General features: G+C 46.8%; 1 protein-coding gene and 1 non-coding gene across 5 annotated transcripts in view; both read left to right on the forward strand.

The window, feature by feature from the left end:
- The window catches only part of EYA2 (EYA transcriptional coactivator and phosphatase 2), a 139049-nt gene that overhangs the window by 83619 nt on the left and 39690 nt on the right, over positions 1-15740 (forward strand). The gene's annotated exons all lie outside the window — the stretch shown is intronic.
- LOC138401288 (U6 spliceosomal RNA) lies at positions 9070-9174 on the forward strand. The gene has a single exon (XR_011236451.1). It is a non-coding gene; the product is annotated as a U6 spliceosomal RNA (small nuclear RNA).

Here is a 15740-nt window from a genome sequence, read left to right on the forward strand (position 1 = left end):
CCCTTTATTGTCTCCCATGCCTTTTCTTCCAACATTTGAAGCAATCAACATGTCCTTGATAGGATATGAGCTTGTGGTCTCCAGCTGTCCCCTTCCTAAAAGAGTAGGATATGCTGTACCCAAAAACAGTAATTCTAGCTAGAAAACGAGGTGAAGTACTTTTCTTCTTCCCTGTTGTTTATATTAGTGTCTTCAGCATATGAATTTAATCTTGCTTCTGTTGTTTTGAGAGGAGGGGGAGGTGTTGTCAGCTCCAACGTGGATCTTAGTGACAATTTTGCAAACGTATCACTGACAAATTATGTCGGGGAACCATCTAGTTAGAATTCTGGGCAAATGCTATTGGCTGACTGGCGGTGAACGGGAGAGACATTGAAACCACTCTAATAATGCAAAAATGAGCCCAACTGCAAAAACCCAAACCTTGCCAGTTTTTTGCATTTATCCCTTAATGGACCACAAGTGGGTGCCCCAGACATCGCCATCTCTTCAGGGAAACCCAGCGGGGTGGAGGGGCAATGCGTAAGAGGACAGCCTAGCCGTCGTGTCCTCAGAGGTGAGTGGCACACTGGCAGCTGCTTCCATGCGTGGTGGGAACCTCGAGACACTCGCCAGCGCCTGGAAAATATTTATGTTTCTGTTTAGAGACCAGCAGTATGATTTGACATCACCTCATGGCTTTTCCAGCTGCTGGTGTTTTTTATGGGGCTTATAACAAGCTGGATGTGTAATTAGCAAGATAGATTTATCGTCTGCCATTATGTTGTAAAGAATATAAAAATGGTGTTGGTGGTGCAGAAATCTCTTGCTGCATAGGAATGCCGTTAATATGTCTAGCAGCGCCTGTGGGAAATCCGGCATGTGTTTTTGGACTGTGCACAGCCTAGCCAGAGGATGGCAGAGTCGGGGGCTACTGAAATGGCCTTTGCAGCCATTGCAGAAACCTGGGCTATCCCAGAGCGGTGACAGTAGTGAGCTGCCCACTAAGTCAGGGTGTTTTATGGTTTTCCACGTTCCCTCTCTCACCTTGCCCTTAGACACAGCCTGCTGTGACATTCTGTAGCTCCGTGCAACAACTCACTCCTTATGGACTGCGTAGGGCCTTGTGGTCTTGGGTCTGATGTTTGTGTCTGTGTCTCACCACCGTGCCTTAAACCAAGTTGTGGGCTCCCCCAAGGTAGGGACAAAGCCCAGAGCGCCTTTCCGGGCCACATGTCCCCTGGCCTGTGCCATTCCTCACTGCCAGCTGCCTCTCTCCACCCCACAGCCTGATCCCAGCCACCTCCACCTCCAGCTTGGCTTCCTCTCTGATCTCCCAGTTTCCACTCTTGTCCCCTCCAGGCCCCTATGGAGGAGTCATCCTAAAATTCACACTTGGTCATATCACTCCCCTGCTGAAAAATCATCAGTGGCTTCCCTAATGCCAGCCTCCAAGGTCCTTTATGAGGGGCTCCTGCCCACTGTCCAGCCTCCTCTCCTACTGCTCACCCAGAGTTGCCTTCTGTCCCTGAACCTGCCACATTCTCCCACAGCTCTTCGGGGCTTCTCCCAGAGGAGGATCCTGAGACCGGGAATGAGTGCAGGCAGTTTATCCGGGCGGGGGATGCCAGGAAGTCCCAGTGCAGAGTGGGATGCGAGGCAGGGAGGGGAAGGAAGCCAACTCAGGTTGTGTGAATGGTGACTGCCGTGGCACCTGGGGCTCAGTCCCACCGGGACCTCTGAGGGACTGTGGAGAACACCTTCAGAGTTGACCCACCCAAAGAGGGAGCGAGCTGGGGCATGTAGCCACAGATTCCCGTCCATAACGGGTTGAGGGCTTCTCCCGGGGGGGGGGGGGGGGGGGGTGCCTAACTCCGTGCAGTTCTGGCCTGGCCTCCAGAAAGCCCCAGGGTGGGGAATCAGGTGCTGACTGTGGGAGGCCTCTGCATGTGCAGGAACCGTGGCAGCCAAGGAGTCATGGAGGAGGGGCACGCTGGCAGCCTCTGCTATGATCTAAAATGTTCTAGAATTTTCTTTTACTGGGTTAAATCCTAATTATCTTGCAGTTCTCATGTTAAATGTAGCTTCCTCCAAGAGGATTTCCTCACTAGTTCCTTCCATCTAAATCGCATTTCTCCTCATAGCTGTATTTTCCATTTACATCCTAATTATGCACTTGCTGTCCATCTCCCTTGTAGCCCATATGCATCATGAGGGCAGGGACTGTGAACATTTTTAATCCGCCCAACCAAGCACCCTCTGCACAGGACAGAATTGCTCAATGAATATTTGTTGAATGAGTGAATCGGGACGATCCTCTAGAATGTTAAGCTGCATGAGGACAGGGACTCTTTTTTCTGTTTTGTTCGTTATTTTATCCCCATGAAACAGTGTCTCCCACTTAGTAGGTGTCAAGTAAATATTTGTTAAATGAAGGAAGGAAGGAAGGAAAATAGTATCAGAACAGAAATTTTTGACTGGTGGCCACCGGCCAAATTCAGCCTGCAGTTATTTTTGTTTGGCCCCCAGAGTGTTTGAAAAATGTGAATTTGTCGCCAACATTTAAAAATCAGGAGATTGCACAGACCAAAAACAATCTAGATTTCCAGCTCTTCTTGAAAAATTAGGAAAACTGGCAGTCCTGCATTCCCAGGTGGCAGCAGTCACAGGAGCCGAGTGGTGGCTGCCCTCTTGGAGGGGCCGTACGCTCTCCAGCCCGGCACGGCCCCCACCTGGCCTGTCGAACCCATTTACGGGACTCTCTGGCCCGGTTGGTATCTGAGTTTCAACATCCATCCCAGCATTACAGAACCACAAAGGTCAGAGCCAGAAGGACTGGAGAGACCATCATGTCCAATTAGCCTCTATCATACGTGAGGAGAAACTGAGGCTCAGAGGAAGTAAGATCGTCCAAGAGAGAATGAGAGTCAGACTGGGCTCACCGGCCTCCCTGCGTGATCTCTGGACATCCAGGGAACACTAAAATGAAAAGCTCTTATAGCCCCCAGGTCTCCTGTGCTGTCTTCATTACTCTTCCAGAATTTTCTGTTCTCTCCAGCTCTAAGATGAGGAAGGAGTATTTTTATTTGCTAAATTCAGCAACTCTAAGAGAGACCCCAAATAAGCGTGGCTTAAACAGGATAAAGCTTATTTCGCTCCCCTAACAGTCCAGACATACGCAGTTGAAGCTGCTGTGACTGCTGCAGAGCGCCAGGGACCCAGGCTCCTTCTGTCCTGTTCCCACCGTCCCTGGAGTGTTGCCCTCATTGGCAAGAAAAATCATAGCTCACCCCCATGTCTGCACACAGCCAGTAAGAACAGGAACAGGAAAAGGAGAATTCATCCCCTCTCTTTTTTATTTTATTATTACTTTTCGTCCCTCTCTTTTAAGGTCCAGACTCAAGTGCACAATCACTTCTGCTCACATCTCTTTGCCTGGAACTTGGTCACATGGCCACGTCTAGCTGCAAGGGAGTCTGTGAAGTGTAGTCTTTATTTGAGGCAGTCATGTGCCCCGTTAAAAATTAGAGATTCTATTACTCTAAGAGGGACAAAGGCAGAAGGAATATTAGAGGACAGCTAGTAATTTCTAGCCCACCATACCAAATAATAAAAGAAACAATAATAAAATAGAAAATGATGAGCAAAAATAAAATTCACTCTGTTTGAGAGGCCCAAGGGACAACTGGATTTGTGTGTCTAAGGTTCCAGAGAGAGGTCTGGGCTATGGCTCTAAACTTCGAAGTCAGAGAAGTGGAGAGGGTCTAGAGGAGCAGGAGTGTGAGCCCCATTTTGCAGACAGAGTAACTGAGACCTAGAGAAGTTATGTTGTTGGTGGGATATTCATGACAGAACTAAAACTCAAGGTTTTAGCTTCTGGTTCACAGTTCTTTCCCTCTATACCTCCCCAGCAGCTGCAGCCATGTGAAGCTCATTATTAATAGCTGGTATCAAGCAGGACTTACTTTGGATCACAAGGGTATTTAAGCTACAAAAGGGATTTAGTAGATCACAATAATTGAAAAATCCAGGCATATGTGGGATTCAGGTCGGGTTGGATCCAAGAGCTTAAGCAATGTTCTCAGGTCATTCTGCATCCCTCAGCCAACTTTCTCCATGTGGTTACTCCCTTTCAGCAGTCCCAGCTAAAAAGGGGTACCTTCTGCTTCCCAAATCCCAGCACAACTCCCAGGTTTGAATCTCATTGTGCCATCCTAGGTCACATGCCCATCCATATGCCAACCTTTGTAGCTCTGATTGGCCAGCCTAGATTAAGAGCCCACTCCTGGCGTGGAGGGAGTAGAGGAGCAGGTCAGCTCCACTCCAGCAATGAACTGAGTGGAAGAGGGATGGTCTCCTAAAGGAAACCAAACTGTTCTTTCCAGAAGAACATAAGGACCATGATGTCCAGGGAAGGGCTCTGGAGGCCAAGACCCCTTGTACCTCCATGCCAAGGACCAGCAGCTCTTTGCCTATGGCCATTGTGTTGAGTTCTGTACAGGAAGCAGAAATCACATCATTTGTAGTCCCAGCCAAAGGGGGATTTGCTGTTCATTTCGAGAAATAAGACTGACAGAGCTAAAATGATCAAGAAATGATTCAAAACAGAGTATTTGAATTTTAAAACAGAAACTGGGCTCTCGTCCTGTTCCCAATCAAGGGATGTGCTACTCAAGGCTGTCTTCTCTGCACTTCCTTTCCATCTCTTCCTCCTCGGTGCTCAGAGCCAGAACATCCCCTTGGTAGCTGAATCTCCCAGCATCTTGTGGATCCATTAGAAATTCCCTGCAGAGCTGGGGCCGCTAGTGATTGCCGCCTCTTTCCTAACCTCTCCCTCGCCCTCCACCTCCCTCCTCAGCAGACTCTGAACTCTATTTTTTCCAGCTGGGATTAGGCAAATGCAAGGTGGTCAGGAGGCTTTGCCTGTTGCCAGGAAGGGATTTGGGAGGAATTAATCAGCGTTCCTCCAGGGATTCTCAGTGAGGCAGCCCTGTCTCCTCCTCCTGTGCCTAAACACCCAGGCAGCTCAGTACCAATTTGAAGCTCAACTCTAGGACCAGTTGTCAGTTTAAATAACAGCTTTATTGGGATGAGATACAATCCATATATCATAAATTCATCCTTTCAATGTGTACAATTAAGTAATTTTTAGTATATTCACAGAATTGTGCAACCATCACCACTATCTAATTTTAGAATATTTTTATCACCCTTAAAAAGAAACTCCACGCCCAATAGTAGTCACCCCCCATTTCCCGCCCCCCTTAGCCCCTGGCAACCACTAATCTACTTTCTGTCTCTATAGATTTGCCTCTTCTGGATGTTTCACATAAATGGAATCATACAACACGTGGTTCATCCATGTTGTAGCATGAATCAGTACTTCATTTTTATGAATGAAGTCACATAATTTTTCATTGTATGGATATACTACTATTTTGTCTATCCATTTATCAGTTGATGGACAGTTGGACTTTTAGCTGTTACGAATAGTGCTGCTGTGAACATTTGTGTACAAGTTTTTGTATGTACATGTACATTTTGCATATACAAAACACATGCATATGTTTTTAATTCTCCTCGGTATATACTTAGGAGTGGAATTGCTGGGTCATATGGTCACTCCAGGTTTGACACTTTAAGGAGCAGCCAGACTAGCTTCCAAAGTGGCTGCACCATTTTACATTCCCATCAGCATGTGAGATGGTTCCAGTTTCTCCACATCCTCATCAACATTTGTTCTTGTCTGTCTTTTTGGTTATAGTCCTCCTGATTTAGTGTGAGGTGCTATCTCACAGTGGTTTTGATTGGCATTTCCCTAATAACTAATCACGTTGACTAATGACTAGTGATGTTTTCCTGTGCTTACTGGCCATTTGTCTATATTCTTTGGAAAAATATCTATTTAAATCATTTGCTCATCTTTTAACTGATTTATTTGTCTTTTTATTGTTGAGCTGCAAGAGTTCTTACTTATTCTGCTATCAGATAGGATTTGCAAATATTTTGTTTCATTCTCTGGGCTGTCTTTCCATTTTCCTAGTGGTGTCCTTCAAAGTACCAAGTTTTTCATTTGAATGAAGTCCAATTTATCTATATTTTCTTTTGTTGTTTGTGCTTTTGGTGTCATATTTGAGACACTGTTGCCTAAACCAGGTCATGAAGATTTATTCCTGTGCTTTCTTCTAAGAATTTTGTCATTTTAGCTCTTACATTTAGGTTGATGATCCATTTTGAGTTAAGTTTTGTATATGGTGTGAGGTAGGGGTCCAACCTCATTCTTTTACAAGTGGATACCCGGTTGTCCCAGCACCATTTGTTTAAAAGACTTTTTTGTCCTATTGTGTTGTCTCAGCACCCTGCCAAAAATCAATTAACCATAAATGTGTTTATTGCTGGACTATTAATTCTATTCCATCGATCTGTATGTCTGTCCTTATGCCAATACTGCACTGTCTTTTTTTTTTTTTTTTTTTTTTTTTGAGACAGAGTCTTGCTTTGTTGCCCTGGGTAGAGTGAGTGCCGTGGCGTCAGCCTAGCTCACAGCAACCTCAAACTCCTGGGCTTAAGCGATCCTTCTGCCTCAGCCTCCTGAGTAGCTGGGACTACAGGCATGCACCACCATGCCCGGCTAATTTTTTCTATATATATTTTAGTTGTCCATATAGTTTCTTTCTATTTTTAGTAGAGACGGGGTCTCGCTCTTGCTCAGGCTGGTCTCGAACTCCTGACCTTGAGCGATCCACCCGCCTCGGCCTCTCAGAGTGCTAGGATTACAGGCGTGAGCCACCGCGCCCGGCCTGCACTGTCTTGATTACTGCAGCTTTGTAGTAAGTTTTGAAATGGGGAATTAAGAGTCTTCCAGCTTTTTTCTTATGACTGGTTCTTAACCTTTATAATTGGCATCTCCACTGGTTTCATTTTTTGTGGTTTCTACACAGCCTTTGCACTTGCTGTTCTCTCTGACCAGGAAAACCCATCTCCCAGCTTCCTACGTGGCTCTTCTCTTACTTTCTTCAGGACTCTGCCCAAAAGTTCCCCATCAAACAAGCTGTGTCACCACCTGATGTGTTAAATATATATTATTTATTGCCTCTCCACTCCCAACACACACATACATGAATGTATAGCGAGTAGCAGGGCCCGGGCTTTAGGGCACTTCAGGCACAAAATTTAAGAGGGTGCCAAAAAACTGAGTAACCAAGATAAATCATATTTTAGTGCAATGTTTTACATTGGTTATAGTCCAATCAAAATTAATACTGAAAAATCAATAATGCCCAAAAAATTCGATCATGAAAGAAAATCAAAATGTAAATACAAGGCCGGGCGCGGTGGCTCACGCCTGTAATCCTAGCTCTCTGGGAGGCCGAGGTGGGCGGATCGTTTGAGCTCAGGAGTTCGAGACCAGCCTGAGCAAGAGCGAGACCCCATCTCTACTAAAAATAGAAAGAAATTATATGGACAGCTAAAAATATATATAGAAAAAATGTAAATACAGACGAGTTGTTTGATTTACAGCTCTGTGTTATTGTGCAACAGGGACAGTTTCCAGTCAGCCCACCATTCCCTGGCCTCGTGGCCGTTACATCCCCACAGGGCTCATCAAGGGGCTTTATATATTGTCTTTTTTTTTTTTTTTTTTTTTTTTTTGTGGAGCTTTTATTAACTTTTTCCACTAGATTCAAAATAGAGAAAAATGTTTTGATGAGTACACGTAGGGGCCACGTTCTTCCAGCGCTGACAAGTGCCACGTTCCCGGCTGCAGCCCCAGGCCTGGCACACAGTAGGAGCTTGGTGAATGTTTGTCGATTACACAAATGTTATCAGGTGAACATTTTAAGTGTTTGCAGCAGGGAGAGATCTCAACCCACACAGCATGTGTGAAGTAGAATTTTATTTTTCCGTAATGCCATTTAATTTCCGGTTCCCGCCTTCATTCTGCTGGGTTCCTCTTCCTTCCTCCCCAGATTAAATCAGACTTCAGGGAGATCCTGCAGCACCAAGGGATTGGGTGAAAGCCCCTGGACCTCACAGTTTAATGGGGAGCCTTTTGTTTATCTCCTGCAATGTATTGTCTTCTTGCATGCATTTATTTCTCATGTGTGTGTGTGTGTGTGGCGTTGTTTAAATTTTTCTGACTTTTCTCCCTCTGTGCTGTGGTTTTAGCTCCTTCTACGTTGCCATCCATACAGCTCCATGTTCTAACTCAGTAGTTTTCAACCGGAGGCACTTTTGCCCCCCAAAGGACATTTGACGATGTCCTAAACATTTCTGGTTGTTGTGGCTAGGGGGTGGGGTGCCACTAGAGTCGAGTGAGTAGAGGCCAGGGATGCTGCTAATCATGCTGTGACCCACAGGACAGCCCCCACCCCTCCAACAAAGAATGATCCAGCCCTAAATGGCCACAGCGCCACAGCTGGGAACCTGCATCTAACTGCTGCGCAGAATCCCAGGGGCCCATGTCTTCATTATCCCCCCTCCCCGCAGGGAGGACGCCCAGACTTCCTAGCTCCACATCAGCACAGGCGAAGCTATGGTGAGCGACCTCGATGGACCACTGTGAGCTTTACACCCTCTTATTTAATCCCCACCACAAACCTATAAGGCATGGCTGCTCCTGCTATACCCATTTCAGGAGAAACTGAGGCTCAGAGTGGTGGTGTGACTCAGTCAAGGTCACCCAGCTGCAAAGGGATACAAGCCAGGACATGGCCAATGGCTCTTAACCACGTGACGCATCCCCAGTCATCCATGTGGCCTTAAGCAACCCTCCTGCATCAGCCTCCCAAGTAGCTGGGACTACAGGCATGAGCCACCACACCAGGTTAACTTTTTTAAAAAAGTTTTTGTAGAGGCAAGGGTCTCGCTGTGTTACCCAGGCTGGTCTTGAACTCCTAGGCTCAAGCAATCCTCCCTCCTTGACATCCCAAAGTGCTGGCTTACAGGCATGAGCCAACGTGCCTGGCCTAGAAGTTTCTTTAAACCTCTCAGGTATACAGTAATGTGCTGGGGCTGGAAGTAGGGAAACCAGAGGTAGAAAACTGTTTCTCCTTTGAGATTTAAAGAGCTTAAAAATCCAATGGAAATGCTTTTTTCAGTAGTGCACATACTCATTTAAGAAAAATATACAGATGATCAACATGACTCTTGCTCAAGGATGACATACAATTTCATGACACATTCCATAGTTTTCAGGAACGAGAGTGGCTTTGGACTTCTCAGTGGCAACAAGGGAAGCTAGAGTCAATGTGAAAATGCCTTAAAACTGAAGGAAAGTTACTATTTCTAAGCAAAAATTATATACCCAGCCAAACTGTCAATCAAGGAGGACAGTAGAATAAAGACATTCTCAGGAAGGGGGGATGCAGTGTCTGAAAATAAATTATTGACACATACCCCTTTTCAGGGAGCTACCAGAGGATACAGTTGCAATTCTTCATTTCTTGGTGTGATTATTTGATTATAGAATAACACCATTTTCATCCTTGTTAAATGGCTAGAATTGAAGTGTCGTTATAGAAGATGCTGCCAATGCCCCACCCTCTGTCCTGTAGCACCCCCCATTCCCGTGGGCACGATGGCATCCCTCTGCAAGCACCCGTGACACTCTAGAGCCGCCCAGATGTCCCCAGAGGGACAGAGCCCCTGTGGCCCACAGCAGTGACCTGCTCATCGATCCACCCACTCTTCCCCTCCCCTCTCACTCCCCTACTGTGTGACCAGCACTTCCTGGGGTCCCCTCCCAGGTAAAATGCTCACATCCGAATCCTAGGCTCAGGGTCCACTTCCAGAGAGATCCATACTAAGGCATTGAGGGTGTAGAAATGTCCGGACTCCTAACCAGCAGTTCCTAGAGGGATCGAAACGCCTCCTTGCCAGAGCCCTGCTATCACATAAGCCCTCCGGGGCCATCCACGGACCAGCCTCACCAGGGCGCGGTCAGAAATGCAGAGTCTCAGGCCCTGCCGCAGACTGACTGGCTCGGCATCCGCCTTTCCACTCCATCCCCAGGTGATGCTTTCACAGATTACTGTCTGTGGGGTGGGAGGGAAACCCCAAATTCGCCGGGTGTTGGCTTTGCTCATGGATCCAGAGGCTGGGTAGAGAGCGCTTGGCCCGATCTTGGTTCTACGCCCCCTCCCATGGCTCCTCTGCCCCCCCACCCCACCCCATCCCACCCCCGAGCAGCCACGGCCCTCCCCCACCCCTCCAAGGGTGTCATTACGGGATTCCGGAATCCGATACCCAGCGCAGTGCCATCAGGGTTCAATCAGATCCAGTTGGCGATACGTGGCTCGGCCTGTCTGTTACTACTTTACAAACTGAGAAGAAATAAAAAACCCAGGTTTTATGGCCCAGCAGTTAAAAACTATTTGTAGAAGTTGCTAAGGTTCAAATCAAAAGTGCCCTCCCTGGAGGACGATTAGTCAATTCAGAGGACCCCAGATTCTTTCCTTTGCTTTCTGTTGGTCCCCTCCTTCTACCTTGAGATGTATCTGTAATTCACTTCTGCCGTTCAGACATCTAGAGCTTTCCATCCTTTGACAAACACAAGCCAAAGTGCTTAAGGACATCTGTTTATTTTATTTCTTTAATGAGAAAACCTTCCAATTTCTCCCGAGCTCAGCTGTGTTTATTTACATTTTGTTGGTCATGTGAGTCAAGCACCTTGGAAGTTTAAAGGCCTGGCCAGGCCCTTGCAAGCAGCCTGTAGCTCTGAAATGGAGAGTAAACCTTGCCCAAGGAAAACAGAGTCCTTGGAACTCTATAAAATAGATTCTCAAAATAAATACTGCCTAATTCACTTGGTAGATGTGGATTAGGTCAAGATGAATACAATTTGGAAAGGATTTTCTGAGGAAGTTGGAGATTTCTTTCCCCCACTGGGGGTTAAACGTTGTATTTAAATCTTTTTTCCCCCTCCCGCTCCCTTTTCAGTTCAGTAAAAGGTGTTTAGTCTTTGTGGCTAATAAAGAAAGGATGACTTTGATTGGGCTTCTCGACCAATGATTATTTTCTTTGCAGGACTAGGGGGAGTCAGAGGGTGACCTCACTTGTCACTTCATCTCATCCCGTAAGGAGTGAGGGCAAGAAGCAAACATCTGCAGTTGTCATTTTGGCGGGGGTGGACGAGGGAGAAGTTGGAAAAGCTTTGAAAGATGTCGTGGAGGCGAATGACATAGTTTGAGGGGCGCTGGGCAGGGGGTGGTACCCTTTGTCGACTTAATCCCTTATAATAGTGCTTCCCTGAGCCGGGGGAACCTCCATGCCGAGTGCCTCTGCTTATTTATTTTAGAGCATTAAAGGATTATTTCCAACATAAAATATATTTTAAAGACGGTTTGGGGTTGTCAGAAAAGTGCTCATTAGCAGGGACATTCTTTGAAGCCCTGTGCTCTCTGCCGCTTTGAGAGAGACCATTTCCTTGTAGAATCACTCAACTTGGGTTGAAAGTTTTAGAGCGAGTTAAGACTCCTGAGTGAGCCTAATTTTCCGCCCACGAATTTAACAAATGCCGACTTCTTCCCCAGACTTCCTTTGCCAACTTCTCCCCCGCTTCTTGCCCCACCTTTCAATGAATGCTGAAGGGCATCTGAAGGAAAAAAAAAATGAGATGAATTTAAATCCTCTATGCAAAACCTACAACAAATTGTGGGTTGGGTCAGAGCGAGAAGCTCTTTTGTCTTCTGTAAATATAGGGGTTGCTGCTCACAATGATAAGTGGTGAAAAAAATCCCAGGCACCCTGAGAGCCTAAATAATGGGACCAATTTTCCTTTACAATTAACTAGCAGGTTGAGACGCTGTCTCCCCACAACTCCCCACCTGCACTTTTTACGCTACTTAATTTGCCAACAATAAGGTTCTTGAGCTAGTCCAAAGATTGCTGGAATTCCCACGAGCCTTTGGTGATGAGGTGTCACCTGCTGCATGTCGGAAAGGTGTCAACACCTATTGTATTTGGGGTTGGCTTTTTTTATTATTTCAGCTTATTATGGGGGTACAAAAGTTCAGGTTATATATATTGCCCATGTACCGCCCATCCCCCCAAGTCAGAGCTTCAAGCGTGTCCATTCCCCAGACAGTGCGCATCGCACTCATCATGTAGGTATACCCCCATCCCCTCCCCCCACCCCCCACCCACCGCTGTTGGGGTTGGCTTTGACAGGGGAAGAGGAGATGTTCCCCTCACCATGCCTGCTTCCCACACTTGCACTGAGAATTCGTGAACTTTCGGGCCCCTCTGATGGCAGACAGGGAAGCTCTGATGTGTGTCTCCCAACGGGGCCTAATTCACAGTGGGAATCTGCAGTTTAAGAATCTCTTTGGAAATGTCCATCAACGATGAATGGATAAACAAATCACAGGATATTCCTGCGAGGGAGTATTACTCAGCCACGAAAAGGAAGGGGGTCCTGATGCATGCTGCAACGTGGATGCGTCTCGAAAACGTTGCGCTGAGTGAAGGCAGCCAGACACGGAAGGTCATGTGTTGTGTGATTCTATTTATACGAAGTATCCAGGATAGGTAAACCCATAAAGACGGAATGCAGACTGGAAGTTGCCGGGGCAGAGGGGAGTGGGAAGGGGGTGCAAGCACTTCGTGGGCATGAGGTTTCCTTTTGGGGTGATGAAAATGTTTGGGAACCAGGTAGAGGTGCTGGGTGCACGACATTGTGAACTTGAAGCCACTGAATTGTTGACTTCAAAATGTTCCTTTTATACTTTGTGGATTTCACCCCAATTTTTAAAAAAGAAAGAATGAATGAATCTCCCTGGGTGGCAGCGTTTTGTCAGACCACTGAGTCCAGGCTTGGTCTTGGTGCGTGCTGCTGAGCCTGTGTGCCCACGGGGGTGGGAAGTCGCTTCTTGCCGTGGTAGGGGTTGTGCCTTTTCTGGCTGGAATGCTGTTGGGTGGTGTGACGTTCATGGAGTCCGGAAGCCTCGGATCCAATCTCATCTGCACCATTTCCTGGATCCAAGATCTGGAGCGAGTCGCTTTTCTTCTAGGGTCTCAGTTTGTGTGTCTGTAAAGCTGGAATAGCAGTTCCTGCCCCGCTGACCTCCTCAGACAAGCCTGAGACTCGTACTCTGTTTCCCAAAGGGCACCGTGGGTGCTCTCGAAGGAGCACAGACTTCCTGGAGGTAGTAAAAGATGAATGTTTCTTAACTTGAAAAATCAAGTGGGGTTTTTTTGTTTGTTTGTTTCTTGGTGTTTGGTTTTTGTTTTGTACTGTCTTCATCTGGTTTTGGTGTCAGGATAATACTGGCCTCATCAAACGAGTTAGAAGGTGTTCCCTCCGCTTTGTTTTCTGGAAGAGATTGTGGAGAATTGGTACTCATTCTTTGGGAAGTGTTTGGTAACATTCTCCAGTGAAACCATCTGTCCCTGGAGATTCAGGAGGGGGGGTTTAATTATGAATTCAGGTCCTTTAATAGTTGTGGCTATTTCATCTTGGGTGGGTTTTGGAAGCTTGTGGTTTATAAGGAATTGATCCATTTGATTCATTGTCGAGTTTATGTGCGTAGCGCTAAAAAACAAAAATGAAGTATTGACGTTTATGATGACTTACATTTTGTAGCATATAACCCATATCCAGAGACCTTCAATCATAGGGATGAAACATAAGTCTCTGTCCCCATGCATGCACTGGGTCACACTCATTACGTGGGTCATCGCCTTGGTCCTCAAGACAAACCTACCAGCTAGACACAGGGATCCCCCTTCCACCTAAAAGGACCCAGAGGCCCTGCCCAAGACTACCACGCTGGTAAGTGGCAGAGAAGGGATCAGACCCAGAACCCCAAAGGCCATTCTAAGCCCCTCTGTCACCTGACTACAGGCCCCCAAGCTCCACGGCCAACCTTCAAACCTTCCATCACCCCTGGTTGCCTCCTATGCCAGTTATCACCGGAGGGTCGGGGGGGCCTGCAGGCCATACCTGGATCTTAAACATATTCTTTTCCTTACTTTTTAAAATTAGTTGCCATCATTTAAAATTAGATTTCACATAAAAATTCCGATTTCTTGTCTCTTAAAAAATCAGAAGATAGGGCCATGCTGCACTCACAATTCCACAGGGCGTCACTTGGCTGGAGCTGCCCAGCAGCTGTCCCTTTTAAATGACACAGGTGTCCTCCAATTTGCCATAGTCCCCCCACCCCACACTCCCTATCGTCTCCCTAACGCTAAGGTCAAATATCAATCGTCATCACTAACTCACATGCACTGTCGTCTTCTCTAAGAAGAATTAAGAGGAAAGGTCAAAGTTTCTTGTATCAAGAGTTGGAAAATGAAAGAACAGAAGGCCGTGCGTTTCACCTGGGCCATTTCACTCACTCACGTGAACTGCTTAGGCAGATAATAACAGCAGACCCTGATTTTAAGATGAATATTGCAAGCCACATGGAGGCCAAGAGCCTGCATGGTCTTACCCAGCACAGAGTAGGTGCTCATTAAACGTTTGAAATGTAATCTTCTGGCTCAGTTATCAGGGTCCATGCCCTTAGATGTGACCCTACCAGATCTGGCCCCTGTTACCCCTATGCCCTCATCTCCTAGTATCCCTTCCCTCCCTCACTCTGCCCCAGCCACACAGCCGCCTCAGTGGTACTCAGACCTGCCAGGCATGCTCCCACTTCAGGACCTTTGCATACTGGGTTCCCTCTGTCTGAAATGTTCCTCCTCCAGATACACACATGGCTTCTTCCCTCTCCTCCTGCAAGTCTACTGTAATGCCACCTTCTCAGTGAGGACCTCCCTGACCACCCTATATAATTGCAACACCTCCTGCACAGCCCACACAACACAGATTCTTTGCTTTATTTTTTTCTGTAACATTTATCATCTCCTGGCAGGGCATACTATTGTGCAGAATGTATACTGCCCAACTCTGGGGGATGCTACTTTCATGGTGGTCTATGTGAGTGGTACCCCTGGAGTTATGCAGTGTACAGCCTGTGCAGCTGTACACAGCAGCCCTGCCATCAAGCATACTACAAATCTTACTTTATTCATTTATTTATGGCTATTTTGTTTTGTTCGCTGCTGTATTCCAGAGCCTAGAATAGTGCCTGGTGCATAGAAGGCACTCAGTAAATATATATTGAATGAACAGATGAATGGTGAATTTTTGTCCCCTTCAACCGTGTTCCACCTTGACAGTTAAGTTGGGAGTGTGAGGGAAGAGAAGCACTGTGTCCACACGAATGCCTGTGAAAAGAACTGGAAGAAGCCCCACGCAGTGACCTCATATTCCTTCTCGGGCCCCTCTGTAGTTTTGGGAAGCCCAGCCCACAGCATATATTGCATGCTCTGAATGTCACCATTTAAGAGGCAATTGATTTTACTTTTCAAAAGCGTTGTTTTTTCTCTCCTCTCCTCCTCCCATTCTTTAGGTCCATGGTGTGGGGTGATAGAACACATCACTGTTCCATCACACCATGACGCACCATCACAGTGTTTATAAGTTGTTGGGCTGCTCTGCAGACTAAAACCAGGCCAGTATTGACTTGGGCCAAATACTGCTTTCCTGATCCTCAACACAAAGAAGCCTTCGGGCTGAGAGACGATGATGCTCCAGGCAACCAAAGTCATATCTTCTAGGGCTGAGTGGCACAGGAGGAGAGAATGAGATCGGAGCGGACCACCCTAGAGCTGGGCCCAGTCCTGTTACTTGCTAGGTGGGGGATTCGCCGAGCCTCAGGCCTCATCTGCAAAATGGGTATAATAATAATGCCTAGCTCACTGGGTTTTTG

The sequence above is a fragment of the Eulemur rufifrons genome, chromosome 20, assembly GCF_041146395.1.
Source record: "Eulemur rufifrons isolate Redbay chromosome 20, OSU_ERuf_1, whole genome shotgun sequence".
Lineage (NCBI taxonomy): Eukaryota > Metazoa > Chordata > Mammalia > Primates > Lemuridae > Eulemur > Eulemur rufifrons.